Consider the following 14,283-nt stretch of genomic DNA (forward strand, 5'->3'; position numbering starts at 1 on the left):
CACCCAGAGAAGAGTAGAAGTAGCTACCTCTTCATACAATTAAGCTCTTCCACAGGTGCAAGTTGGGCCTTTTGGGAAGTAAGCACTAATGGAGTCAAAATAATTGCAAAGGTATCAGGAAAAGATTCTAAGATGAAAAATGTGAACATGGTTCTCAGAACACATTTGTCATTTATGGAAGCCCCAAATCTTTTGAATATCTCTGCCCTGTTCTGGTGGTTCTCCAGTATCATGAATCTAGGCTTCCATAAGTAGAACTATTAAATGATCATTCCTAGATTTCCTTGGCATTAGGTATAGACATTTGACCAGCTTCCATCAAGCAGACTCTTTTGCAGGAGACATAAAAGGTAAAAGCTAACATTCTGTGACAAAGGAGTCCTGGCAAGCATGGTCTCATGGAATTGTGGGTTTGTCGTATCAGTTCAGAAAAGCGCTGCCCTTTATTTCCTGTTTCCGTAGACTCAAGTTAACTAGCAGAGAAAGCAGTAGGATTTCCACTGAAACAGCTTTGTGGAATGATAGGCATTTTCCCAATTTCAAGCTGTACAGTATCCAAGGTTGGTACATGGTCCTTGTAGACATTTTGTACGATATCAAATACCTCTGGATAAATCAATTTTTTTACTTATCTAGAATGAATTCTCTTGTCTGAAACAAAACACTGATAAATTGTTTGGTTTAGAAAAGGCTAACGTCTGTCTAGGATTCTTAGATGAAAAAGCCCAGACTAACCTTTAGAAGTGGTTGGTTGAGGAAGTAGCTCCATCTACAGCAGACATTGACTATTTCAGAACCTACAGGTTTGGGGCGCCTGGGTGGCTCAGTTGGTTAAGCGACTGCCTTCGGCTCAGGTCATGATCCTAGAGTCCCGCATCGGGCTCCCTGCTCAGCAGGGAGTCTGCTTCTCCCTCTGACCCTCCCCCCTCTCATGCTCTCATTCTCTCTCTCAAATAAATAAATAAAATCTTAAAAAAAAAAAGAACCTACAGGTCTGACAGGCAGTTATGCTCTTGTCGATCTCATTTTGATGTCCATTTAGTTTACCAACTATGAGGAGACATTTCCTTATCATTATTATTATTTTTAAAGATTTTGTTTATTTGACAGAGAGAGAGAGACACAGCGAGAGCAGGAACACAAGCAGGGGGAGTGGGAGAGGGAGAAGCAGGCCTCCTGCTGAGCAGGGAGCCTGATGTGGGGCTCAATCCCAGGACCCTGGGATCATGACTTGAGCCGAAGGCAGACACTTAACGACTGAGCCACCCAGGTGCCCCTCCTTATCAATAAATAGTGTATCAACATAAACATGATAAAAATAGGATAGAATTTTACATAGATCAACCCATTTTTCCCAGAGGTATATTATTACCTCTGGATAAATTGATGATTATTATGTTCAAAGATTTTCAATGATTGCCATGTCCATAAAATTCCCATATTCTGAGCCTGTATTAGTAGTTCCTTAGGACTTAATTTCACTTGGTAGTAGTGTGATGTTAGAAATTAACAGTGTCACAGGCGATACACCTCTCAGTAGCCCTAGAGCTCAAGTGGAAAAATTCATGGGAAAAGACCAAACATGTCCAAATTATGTGCTATACTACTAATACCATATGATTTACTATTGACTAGGTTTAATATCTGCCACACTAGAATGTAAGTACTATGAGGGCAGGAGTTTTTGTTTACTCATGTAACTTAAGCCTCTATAGTAGTTTGAATTCAAACCACATATGAATGAATATTTATTCAATGAAAACAGGTGCCTGCTTTGAGCCTTCAAATAAGTAGAGAGCTGCTAGCACTATGACTTCCAGTTCACAATTCTCCACGTGAAAAGTCTTACTCAAAAGTAATCCCTGATATATATTCCATGGGCAATAATAAGTTGCTTTTATTTAAATTCCAGTTAGTTAAAAGAGTATAATATTAGTTTCAGGTGTACAATATAGTGATTAGACAATTCCCTGCATCAAAATGCTGAGTTTTCTCCAATACTGGGCCAGGAGATAGTTCTGTTTTGTACTTCACAATCTATCTGCCTCGGCCCTTTTCTTCTCATCTCCCATACACCTATATTTGTGAAGGTAAGTCATAAGAAAGGTACACACACTCTACCATTTACTGAGTGCTATTTGTATGCCACATGCGAGAAAATACTATCTAACTTAATGTCTACAACCACTGATGAAATAGGCATCATTTTCATTTTACAGATAAGAAAACTAAGAGCCATAAAGGTTAGATGTCCAACAGTATCATACAGCTAGTGAGTGCAAAGCTCGGATTTAACACAAATCTCTCTGAATTCAAAACTCAGGCCCTTAACAACTACTTTCTTTCCAGTAAATCTCACCATTGATAAAATTTCCGTATGTTGTTATTACATCTTACACACTGTAAGTATGATTCACTTCTCAATTCCATTTTGAGAAAAACTGCTTGTAATTATTGACTTCATTGGTAATAACTACACTGAGTTTAGAGTAATCCTATTTCTGACCCTTTGCATTATAGTTGGTGCTATAAAACATCATGACTTAAAAAGGAGAGGAAAAAAGAGCAATAAATCGTTTGCCCATTTCACACAGTTATTATGGAATAAACTGTCAGTATGCCTCCCTTCAATTCATTTGCTCTTTGGACTAAAGTATGCTGTCTCTTGATCCTATTTTCTTTGTTCCTGTGAAATGTCAGTGTGATTAAATGACATATGATAACTCTGGCAACTTTGACTTGCCACCTTCCAATCCATCCTTCATTCATTACCTCTTTAACTTGCTAAGCAATCACATATTTGCACTTAGAGTGTGGCAACATAATTCATGCCAACTTCTCTCCTTAGGGCTGGTATGACCTCAGTGCCTAATACAGCCTCCATCTGTTCCATTTCAGCCACTGTTCTCTAGTCTAAAACCTCCTTCATCAGCTGTTGCTGGCTGACCTCGGGACCCCCTGCATAGACAGACCATTTACCATATGCAATGCCTTTCCGTTATCTGCAAAGTCAGGGTTTGAAATACATTTCCATTACCATCTCTCCCCTATACTCTACGACAGCATCACCACCTGCTTGCTAGTCAGAACCTCTTTCCTTTTCTCTGAAATGTGAATGTCCTGGGGAGACGGCAAACCGTACCTCTCCATTCTCGCCAGCCCTCTAGACCCAGTTTCCAGCCATCAGAAACTTCAACTTTATTGAAGGCCAAGGCACTGTGGGAATCTTCAGAGACTATCTCACATTGACTCATTTGCTCCCCAGGTAGCCAAGGAACCAGTGAAAAGTTTTGTCATGGCATTTATTGAGCCCGGTTCTGTCCTCAGTTTGGAGGAGAGTATCATTTATGGTTAAGAATACCCCAAAGTTGCTACTTATCTTACCCTTTCTGTAAGACCTCTCATTGCTTCTTTGAGTTTTGTGGAATTGTTAGACTCTAAAAAATATCCTTCCCCCTCCCCCGACACTTTTTATCCCTGTGTTCACTATCTATCTATTATTCAGTGATTATAACTGCACCCGGCAAAATCAGGGCATCTAAGAAACACGGTCAATACCAAGTGCTCCACCCTTCAGCTGTCTGTGCAAGCCTGAAAGTCTGATTTATTATCCTCTCATTTCTCCAGTCTCCAAACACATGGCTTCTTACTTTAGGATCATTGGCTGTACCTGTGCAGGTTAAAGCTTGTGTGGGTGCAGTTTTGGTTTTTATTTTTAAAGAACAGCTATAAAAATGCTGCATCCCTGCATTGCTATTCTCTCTGACAATAAGAAGAAGATGAACACTTTCCTTAAGTTAAAAGGTTCTATTTACCTATGTAAAGGGGAACACAATCCGGGGATCATACTTGCCATCAGGCAAATCAAACTGCAATATCTTTCTTAGGGACACCATCAAATAAGCTGGGGAATAGTAGATGTCTGACTCTCTTATGAGGAGTAACTTGTTCATGTTACTAACCACTATTAATCACTATCAAGCTTACCAATTGGATTTGCTTCATTTTCTCTTGATTTGTTGTCTTCTTATTGAGAATGTAATATTAATGAGTACAGACCAATGTAGTCCCTAGGCAGAAGAGCACATGGGCTAACATTGATGGGCTTCCATTTCTGGAACAGAATCTCTTTTTCACTGTTGGGGACCATGGGCAAGTTGAACACATTCTCTGAGCCTCAGTGTGCTTGCATTAGAAACAAAAAGGAATAATCGTACATTCTTCACATTGTTGTTGTTAAGATTAAAAAAGCTAAATTAAAGAAAGTGCCAAGTACAATCCCTATCAGAAGCAAGTGTCCCAAATATATGACAGCTCTTATTGTTAATAAAGGAGAAGAGAGGAACAGTGGAAAGCTTCTCCTTCCCTAAAAATCTCTATCTGGGGTAAGTTACGGCCTCTGAGGAAATACTGGGAATATCTGTACTGGCCTGTACATCCCTTATTGCACGAGGCCAAGCAGTACCTGTGTCCCTTTGCCTGCAGTGGCATCTGCCAGTGGGTACCCACTCCTAGTTTGCATAAAATTATTCTAACTGGTACTTTATATTATTGCCTTTCTTCCTAGAGCAGAATATCAGGAAAATGCATCACTTTAAACAACCCTACAAGTAAGTATGGCAAACCTCTTGACCAACTCCAGATGTGTACAATTCTTTATCTTGAGAGGCTCACTAGATAGACTTCATGAACTTATTTTTACTGGAGGGCTTGACAGTCATTCCCCTCCCCCCCACCCCAAGAAGCCCTTCTGAAAACAGCTCAGGAAACAGGAGATATGGATCACTTGAACTGAAATGAGACAGCAGCGTAGAATGAAAAGCACTGGACCAGGGCCCAGCTTAATCACTAATCATCTGTATGACCTTGACCAGACAAGGCCTCTGATCACCAGCTGCATGAGAGGACTATGCTAGATCAGTATTTTTCAAAGTTGTGTTCCATGGAACATCAGCCCAGAGAGATGCGCCATAGGAAGAGAGTTTTGTGGTTAAGTTAGTTTTATAATTGCTGCATATCAAGTAATTTAGGAAAAAAAACTGTTTTTGGAAATCTATAGTGTTTATTAGGACAGCTGCTTAAGATGGTTTAACTTGGACTAACCTGTTTGACCACTTCTCCTTTTTGTTTTTCCTCCTATGTATTGCTGTCATTATTCCTCATACCAGGTTCCCACAGACCATTCTTTGAGGAACACGGGTCATCTCTCGAGTTAGCATCCAGTTGTTGACTCCAAATTAGTGTCTGTTTTATGAGATTTCAAATTCTGATTTAAACTAATCTTTGGGCAGAAGGATATGCAATTGGGGCAGACACATTCAGGGCCTTGGCACTCATTTCAACCTACCTGAAAGTTACTTGCCAGGCACAACTCAGCCTCTCTCTACCTGAAAGCTTTTTTTCAGCTATGAGATCAGACCTACAAGCACAGAGCAGGCCTGAAATGGCCGAGTTAATGCCCCTGGAATCAGCTAAAGACAAAGGACAGAAGGGGATTTGGTGGATAAATGTTCCAGTTTTGTCATCTTTAGGGGAGATAACTCTGAGGCATGTTCTGCACTGACCCTCAAAATTCCCCTGTGGGATGTCTTAAATTTCATTTGTCCTGAGTAACAACTTTGTGGGTGAGTAATGATGTCTCCTTATGTTCTGTTTCACTTATTTACTCCCCATTGGTGTTTTGTGGAATCACCTCTCAAGTCAGCTATTATATTATAATCCCTGTCACAATGTCTGCTATTGGAAAAACCCAAATGAAGACAACCACCCTTCATGCTGTAAGGCTCCATTGACAAAAGTATGCAAAACAAGTCTTCAAGAGCCTACCATTTTAAAACTCAGTTCAAAAGTCAGGTTCTACAAGCAACAAATATCATCAGCATTATACCAAATAGAAGTTGGTAGAGGGAAAAAGTCCTTGGCATATTTTTAAACATCGTATTAAACTGATGGGCACCAAAAGAACGTGCACCAGGGTCAATGGGACTGCAGTATTTCCTTTCTGATACTTCCACTTTTCAAAAATGTGTACGGATAATGGAGGGGGGTTTGCTATGATGAATTACAAGAGAAGATTTAGTTTTATAGGACATCTGATCAGAGTGGAAGTTAAAAAGAGTAGGAGGCAATGAAATAAAGATGAGAATGACAACTGTCCCATTTTTCCAAACTTAGATCATCTCATTGAAGTCTCTAAGGTCACTCTTATCCATTGATGTTAAAAATATGTATAAGGAAAATGCTTCTTGATATAATTATAAGCAATTATACATTAGTAATTATTTGTTAGAAGGGAAGGTAGAAGGGGCATAACAGTTTCCTGGGTCATTAAGATTACTTAGCATGAAGGCAACAATACTGGTAACACAGTGTCATAGAGTTGAAAAGGTCTAACCGAAGCTTTCACACTAGGACCTAACCTTTCTAAAGCTTTTTCAGAGATTATCTGGAGTGATGAGAAGTTCTCCATTTCACTAAGGCAACCATTTTCATTGTTGAGTGGCTTTTTCTTATATTGAGCCAAAATCTATTTGATAGCAAAATTTTTTTCTGTATAAAGTGAGAGCTATTTTAATAATCTGAAAATTATATAGCTCTAGTAAGTCTAATTCTATTTTGATACCTCCTGAGAGGTAATATTTTTTTTAAAGATTTTATTTCACAGAGACAGCACAAGCAGAAGAAGAGAGAGGGAGAAGCAGGCTCCTTGCTGAGCAAGGAGCCTGATGTGGGACTCGATCCCAGGACCCTGGGATCATGACCCGGGCTGAAGCCAGCTGCTTAACTGACTGAGCCACCCAGGCGTCCCTGAGAGGTAATATTTTAATCCATGGCTCCTGATAGTATCACTAAACTTATCAGAGTGACTTGCACCTAATTTTAGAGAATTCTGAGCAAGGATGAAGATATCCTACAACTAGACCGAGTTACAGAGTCTTGAGCTTAACTATATTATGGTGGTCTAACTTGTCTGTAATTGCTTAATTTGATGCTTTGAAACTGGGGATTCCAAATGGGATTTGGGAACCATTACTAAGAGCTTTGTAGAAATTGAATCTACAGAGTATTAACCAGGCATTTTAAACAAATGAGCTGACCCTCCCCAACTTCTATATTTAATTATGAACTTGATCCTCTAAGCTTCAACATATTTGGAAATTTAGGAATTAAATGCCTGCTTAGATAGTGTGGTGCCTCCATGATAGATTATAGTCTGGATCATTGTCAGCAGGGTAGTTGGGAAGACCACCAGAAGTGGTGAGGAATTGATAAGAGGAGTCAGTGTTACTTGATGGAAAAAGTATAGCATTTAAAGTTAGAATGAATACTTGACTTTGTGTTATGATATTACCCTTCAAAATGTATGTAATCTTAGAAAAAATTGTGAGCCTTGGTTTCCAGATCTGTGGAATAAAAATTTAAAGATTTGTCCTTATTATATCAAAGTGATTTTTAAGAAAGATTATTTTAGAGAAGGGGGAGGGGCAAAGAGAGAGGGAGAGGGAAACTCTAAGCATACTCCATGCTGAGCACAGAGCTTGATTTCACAACCCCAAGATCACAACCTGAACCAAAACCAAGAGTTGGATGGGACGCTTAACTGACTGCACCATGCAGGCGCCCTCAGAGTGATTTTAAATGCTTAAATCAGGTGCTTCTGTAAAAACCTTTCATTATGAAGTGCTATGCAAATACATAGTATTTTTCAACTTAAAAGCCTTTAATATCACATACCACCCTATACCTGGTCCTTCCTTAAAAATTGATCTGACCCTAGACAAGAACTCTTTTTCTATTTGAAAATAATTAGTTTTATATTTTGTACTCTTTTTGTATTCCTTTTATCATCTTTCCTGACAGATGTCCTTTACCCATCTCTGTATTCATACTGGCTCCCCCGGATGTTGTGGCTGAACATAGAGGTCAGGACACATTATGGTTCCAGAGATGGAGTTTCCCCCCGGCACTTGAAGGGCAAAAATCCAAGTGAATTAATGAGAGATGGGTTCCTTTTGGGTTCATACCCTCTGAGAGACCTTTGAGGAGAAATTAAAAAAGAGCTCTACACTCCTTGTTGAACAATTAAGTTTGGTAACATGTAAAATAATACTGACTTCTCTACCTGCTCATGTTTTATTTGGTCAAACACTGAAGATGTCACCTCCCCCTTGCATCTTCAAATACCTCTATTTACACTGAGCCAAATACAATAAGCATGTGCCTAAGGAGCTAGCAGATTACAGTCACCAAGAATTATTTGGAAAGTATACTGTATTTGATATTTTAAGGTGAGCATAAAAAAGACCAGGACCTTGGGCATTCTTTCTTAATAGGTATGGAATTGTTTTTTAAAAACTCCTCTAGATGATCTTAATAAAAATAAAAGTTTAAGAATCATGGTTTTTTGTTAGCTACCACCATCTGTTTTGTTTTCTTTTATAATCAAGTTTAATTCTCCCTATAATTCAGATACTTTGTAACAAACTATTTATTGCTTTTCATTACTAGCTAGAAGGGCAAGTTTTTGCACAGTTGAGATAGGCCACATTTCTCCCCTGTCTTTCTTTTAAACTTTATTAAATGAGAAGTGATGATAGCAAAGGGACACACGTTATAACAATGGTATAGACAATGAAAAGGGAGCTACTAATGAAAGAGATTTCAACACATTTTTAGATAAATTAAAGCCCAGACAATGTCCAGAGGAAGATTCACCCAGTGAGAGAGACAATCAGACTGCTAAAACCATGGAGATCATTGGCATTCCTAAGTGTAAGGTACTACGGAAGGCTGGAGTGAGAATTGATACTGAAGATAGGGCAGATATTCATTCAACCACAGTTAAATTGTTTAACCCTCCAGGTATAACTTACTTATCACAGCTATTTTCTACCAAGGCAAAACAAACAAGAAGCCCTCTAAGAAATTTCAGTCCTTGAGAGAGAAGACCTCTATAATAGAGCATTGTAGGTTTCCACAACATCATGAATAGCTTCTTGTCTATGTAATCTAAGGCATGCCCATAAATGGCAAGCCCTGCAAATGTATACAGATCCCCCAGTCAACTTCTTTTTCATTGTCTCCTTCCTATATGTGAACAGATAAGCAAGTATCCCCAACATTTGATGAAAGCCTACACATTAAAAAATATTTAAGATGTATGAAAAAGGAAAAAAATGACCCCATAAAGCAGAAATACATCAAGGAATATAGAGAACTTAGGCATTAAAATATTAAATGTAGAACAGAGTGATCTAAGAAGACATTTTATCCATATAGCATGAAGATCCTGCTGCCATCTGAAATAAACAAGAAGTGTATCTGAAAAAGTAAAACTAATCACCAAAATAACAAATTCATTAGAACTGAAAGTTAAGAATACTACCTAAAAAATATGGAGATAGGGTTTTGAATAAAGGCATGAAGAAGCATAAACAGTTAGAGCTAATAAAAGGGATTCCAGTAAAGGAAAACAGAGAAGTGAAAGGAGAATTATATCACAGCAATAATGAAAGAACGTTCTTCTCCAGATTAAAAGATTATACTAAGTGCCAAAATTATTAATATACTTGCATGTATGGCTACTATGTAATTTCAGGACACCCAAGAGGAGAGTCTATGTTAAAGAAAATTCTTTGAGAGGAAAGAAATGCCTATAACTAGAAGTAAGAAAATTATGAAAGGAAAAAATTTTACAGGTAAAAGCAAACATATAGTACAGGTAGCAGATTAATCACTTATAAAGCTGAAAGCACAAAAGTGCATCTAACACACAAAAGTAGTAAAAAAAATATGTATCTATAAAAAACAGTCTCTAAAAATCAGATACACAAAATGTGAAATATGACATCACATACTTAAAACATGAAGGGGGGGGAGTAAAAATTTAGTGCCTTTACAATGTGTTTAAACTTAGGTGACAATCAGCTTAATATAGACTGCTATACACATAGGATGTTGTACATGAAGCTCATGGTAACCACAAACAAAAACCCTATGATGGATATACAAAAAATAAAGAGAAAGGGATCCAAGCATAAGACTAAAGAAAGCCATCAAACTACAAGAAAATAAGAGAAGAAGAAAGGAACAAAGAATTACACAAACAACCAAAAAACAACAAAATAAGTACGTACCTACCAATAATTGTAAATGGAAATTGTGTGCGTGCTCCAATAAAAAGACATAAGGTGACTGAATGGATTAAAAAGACAAATAAAAACCAAAACACACAAGGCATCTATATGCTGCCCATGAGGGACTCACTTCAGACCTAAAGACATGCAGACTGAAAGCGAAAGGCTGGCAAAACATACACCATGCCAACTGAAACAAAAGCCAAGGTAGCAATACTTATATCAGACAAAATAGACTTTAAAACAAAGACTATAATGAGACAGAGAAGAATACTACATAATTATAAAGGGAATAATCCAATAGGCATATATAACAACTGTAAATATGCACCCAATACAGGAGCACTTAAATATATAGAGCAAATATTAAAGTTATAAAGGGAGAAATTGACAGTAATATAATAATAGAAGACTTTATAGCACCTGACTTACATCAAAGGTAGATAATCCACATAGAAAACAAGGAAAGAGTGGCTTTGAATAACACATTAGACCACATAGATCTATAGAACATTCCATCCCCATGCAGCAAAATAAACATTCTTTTCAAGTGCACATGGAACATTCTCCAGAATATATCATATGAGGTCACAAACAACTCTCAATAAATTAAAGAAGACTGAAATCATACCAACTACCTTTCCTGACCACAGCAGTATGAAATTACAAATGAATTACAAAAAGAAGATCTGAAAAAAAAAATACATGGAGGCTAAACAACATGCTACTAAACAATGAATGGGTTAACCAAAAAATTAAGAAATAAATACATGGAGACAAATGAAAACAGAATGGTCCAAAAACCTTTGAGACACCTCTAAAGCAGTTCTAAGAGGGATGTTTATAGCAATGCAGGCCTACCTCAAGAAGCAAGAAGAATCTAAAACAACCAGTTTTACACCTAAAAGCTAGAAAAAGAATAGACAAAGCTCAAAGTGAGTGGAAGAAAGGAAATAATAAAGATTAGAGAAGAAATAAATGTAACAGAGACCAAAAAACAATACAAAATATCAAAACATTGGGACTACAGCAAAATAAAAAGCACTTGCACGCAAGAGGAAAGCATCAACAAAAAACACAGCCCACCGAATGGGAGAAGATACTTGCAAATGATGTATCTAATTAGGGGTTAATATCCGAGATATAACAACAAAAACAAAAAACTTATACAACTCAATACCAAAAACCAAGGATCTGAATATAGAGTTTTCCCAAAGAAGATATACAGATGGCCACAGACACATGCAAAGATGATCAGCATCACTAAACATCAGGGAAATGCAAATCAAAACCACAATGAGATATCAACTTAGACCTAGCAGAATGGTTAGTAGCAAAAGACAAGAAATTGCAAGTGTTGGTGAGGGGACCCTGGTGCACTCTTGGTAGGACTGTAAATTGGTGTAGGCACTGTGGAAAACAGTACTGAGTTTACTCAAAAAGAAAAAAAAAAGAACATATGATCTAGTAATTTCACTATTGGTCATTTACCCAAGAAAAACCAAAACACTAATATGAAAAGATACATGCACCTCTATGTTTATTGCAGCATTATTTACAATACTGAAGATATGGAAGCAACCCAAGTGTCCACTGATAGATGAATGGGTATATGTATATATAAAATGGAATATTATTCAGCTGTAAAAAGGAGTAAGATTTGCCTTTAGAGACAATATGTGTGGATCTAGAGACTATTATGCTAAGTAGTGAGAGAAAGAAGTTAAATAACATGATTTTACTTACATGTGGACCCTAAAAAACAAAACAAATGAACAAAGAAATAAAGAAACAAATAAACAGAAAATGGATTCTTAAATACAGATAACAACTGGTGATTACAAAGGGGAGGTGGATGGGTAGATGGGTAAAATAGATAAAGGAGATTAATAGGCATAAACTTCCAGTTATAATATAAATCACAGATGAAAATTACAACAAGGGAATAGCTGATCATATTGTAATAATACTATGGTGACAGAAGGTGACTGTACTGTGGTGAACACAAAAAAATGTATAGAATTGTTGAATCAATATGTTGTACATCTGAAACTAATAAAACATTGTATGTTAATTATACTTCAGTTTTTTTTAAACTAAAATTAATCTGTTATGGTAAGAAGGCAGGAAAATCTTGTCTAAAACGATTAAGATAAAAAATATTGTGAAGTACATAGTTTGTAGGGATAAGGGACTACCTGTAGTAAATGGTACAGGAGTTAAAATAATTGCATTTGGTGATGAAGTCTGGATGATGATGGAAGCTTACAGAAGGAAAACCACTTTTTATGAAAAATCTTTAGTAGTTTGGGAGGAGGAGTTAAGATGTCAGAGCAGTAGGGGGACCCTATGCTGGCTCATCCCTTGAACACAGCTAGATAAATATAAAATCATTCTGAACACCCAAGAAATCGATCTGAATGCTGAGAGAACTGCAGACCTAGAGGGAAAAAAGCCACATCATGGAAGGTAAGAAGTGCAGAGACGTGATTCCAAGGAGAAAAGAATTGGGGGTGCTGCAGACGGGAGCCTTGATCTTGAAGAGAGAAGAGCAAGAGATAGAGAGGGAAAGTGGCATGCAAGGGATTGCGCAAGAGAAAGACTTCCCCAAAATCTCTGACTAGGAACACTAGAGGGGCTGATTATCACAAGTTTTTATAAGTAGTGGATCTCAGAGTCTGAAGTTTTAGAAGTCTGCACCACCACTGGGTAGAGCGTGGTGGGTATAGAGATGCTTATGTGGAGAAGAAGGAGAGAGGCCTGGGAGCAGATGGCATGGTTTGAACATCCCTTAGGTCACAATGGGAGAGACAGTTCTCCTTCTTGGAGTGCACTTGAGAGACGTGGCATGGCCTCTGAGGGGACAAAAGAGCTGGTGGGCACCATCATGCTGCCTTGTTCATTAGTATAAGAATAGAAACACCTGCTGAGGGCAGCAAACCTTGGTGCAGACTTTTTGATGTGCTTTACCATAAATTCTAAGCCCCTGGGCGGTCATGTGACTGCTTTTCCAAGACTAACTAGCACCAGCCACAGTGTGGTAAGACCTTCCCCCAGAGGATCAGCTCATGTGCCTGAGATAAACCACAGAAGTACTGTGCCACCTGGCAGCCAGACAGCTCAGACACAGGGTGAAGGCAAGGATCTGATGGATGCTGGGACACAAGAGGGGAGATTGTACATTCTTTTGTGAGGGCTTCCTGAACAGTGGTGGGCAAGAACACCCCACTCTGGAAATGAGAGAGCTGGGAGGCTCCATTTTCCCCTTGCCCATCATCACTGACAGACTACGGTGAGCAACACAGTGCCCCCCAGGGGAGGCTAGAGCCACTTATACCAAGTCCCACCCCCCTGCACTCTGCAGGTGTATCTTACTAGGGCAAGCCAGCCTGAAAACCAGCACAGCAGACCCCTCCCCCGCAGAAGACCAGCACAGACCCCTCAAATGCACCAAGTCTACTGATCATAGAGTGCTGCAAAGCTTCAGCTCTAGGGGAGAGAAGATCTAGCTTCTTTTAACAAGGAGATCAGAACATACCTAGTCAAAACTTGCCACACAGTAGACAAGGTCCAAACACTCCCCACTGCAGGCATGGAGAAAATCTGGAATGGGCTGACATGAGAGAAAGAGCAGTCAAAACACAACAGCAGAGTGCACACTCTGAAGCACTTCCTGAAGCACCAGGCCCTCTTCTTAATATAGCCATTACTTTTAGGAGCAGGAGCTATAAGAGGCTTTCCTAATACACTCAAAAAAATAAAAACAGTGACCTAGACAAAATGACAAGACAGAGGGCTTCATCACAAAAGAAAGAACAGGAAGAGGTCATGGCTAGGGATCTAATCAAAACAGATACAAGTAATATGCCTGAACCAGAATTTAAAACAATAATCATAAGGATACTAGCTGGGCTTGAGAAAAGCATAGAAGATACTACAAAATTCCTTACTGCAGGGATAAAAGAACTAAAAAACTAGTTAAGCAGAAATAAAAAATTGCTATAATCAAGATACAAAACTGGATGCAATGACAACAAGGATGGACGAAGGAGAGGAATGAATCAGTGATATAGAAGATAAAATTATGGAAAATAATGAAGCTAAAAAGAAGAGGAAAAGTATTGGGTCATAAAGGTAGACTTAGGGA

The 14,283-nt window shown here is 38.3% G+C and overlaps 1 long non-coding RNA gene across 1 annotated transcript in view; it reads right to left on the reverse strand.

The window, feature by feature from the left end:
- The window catches only part of LOC113937103, a 68,565-nt gene that overhangs the window by 36,876 nt on the left and 17,406 nt on the right, over positions 1-14,283 (reverse strand). The window contains exon 2 of the long non-coding RNA XR_003524500.1: positions 13,675-13,749. This is a non-coding gene — a long non-coding RNA (uncharacterized LOC113937103). The remainder of the gene's footprint in view (positions 1-13,674; positions 13,750-14,283) is intronic.

Source organism: Zalophus californianus, chromosome 8 (genome assembly GCF_009762305.2).
Source record: "Zalophus californianus isolate mZalCal1 chromosome 8, mZalCal1.pri.v2, whole genome shotgun sequence".
NCBI classification, from domain to species: Eukaryota; Metazoa; Chordata; class Mammalia; order Carnivora; family Otariidae; genus Zalophus; species Zalophus californianus.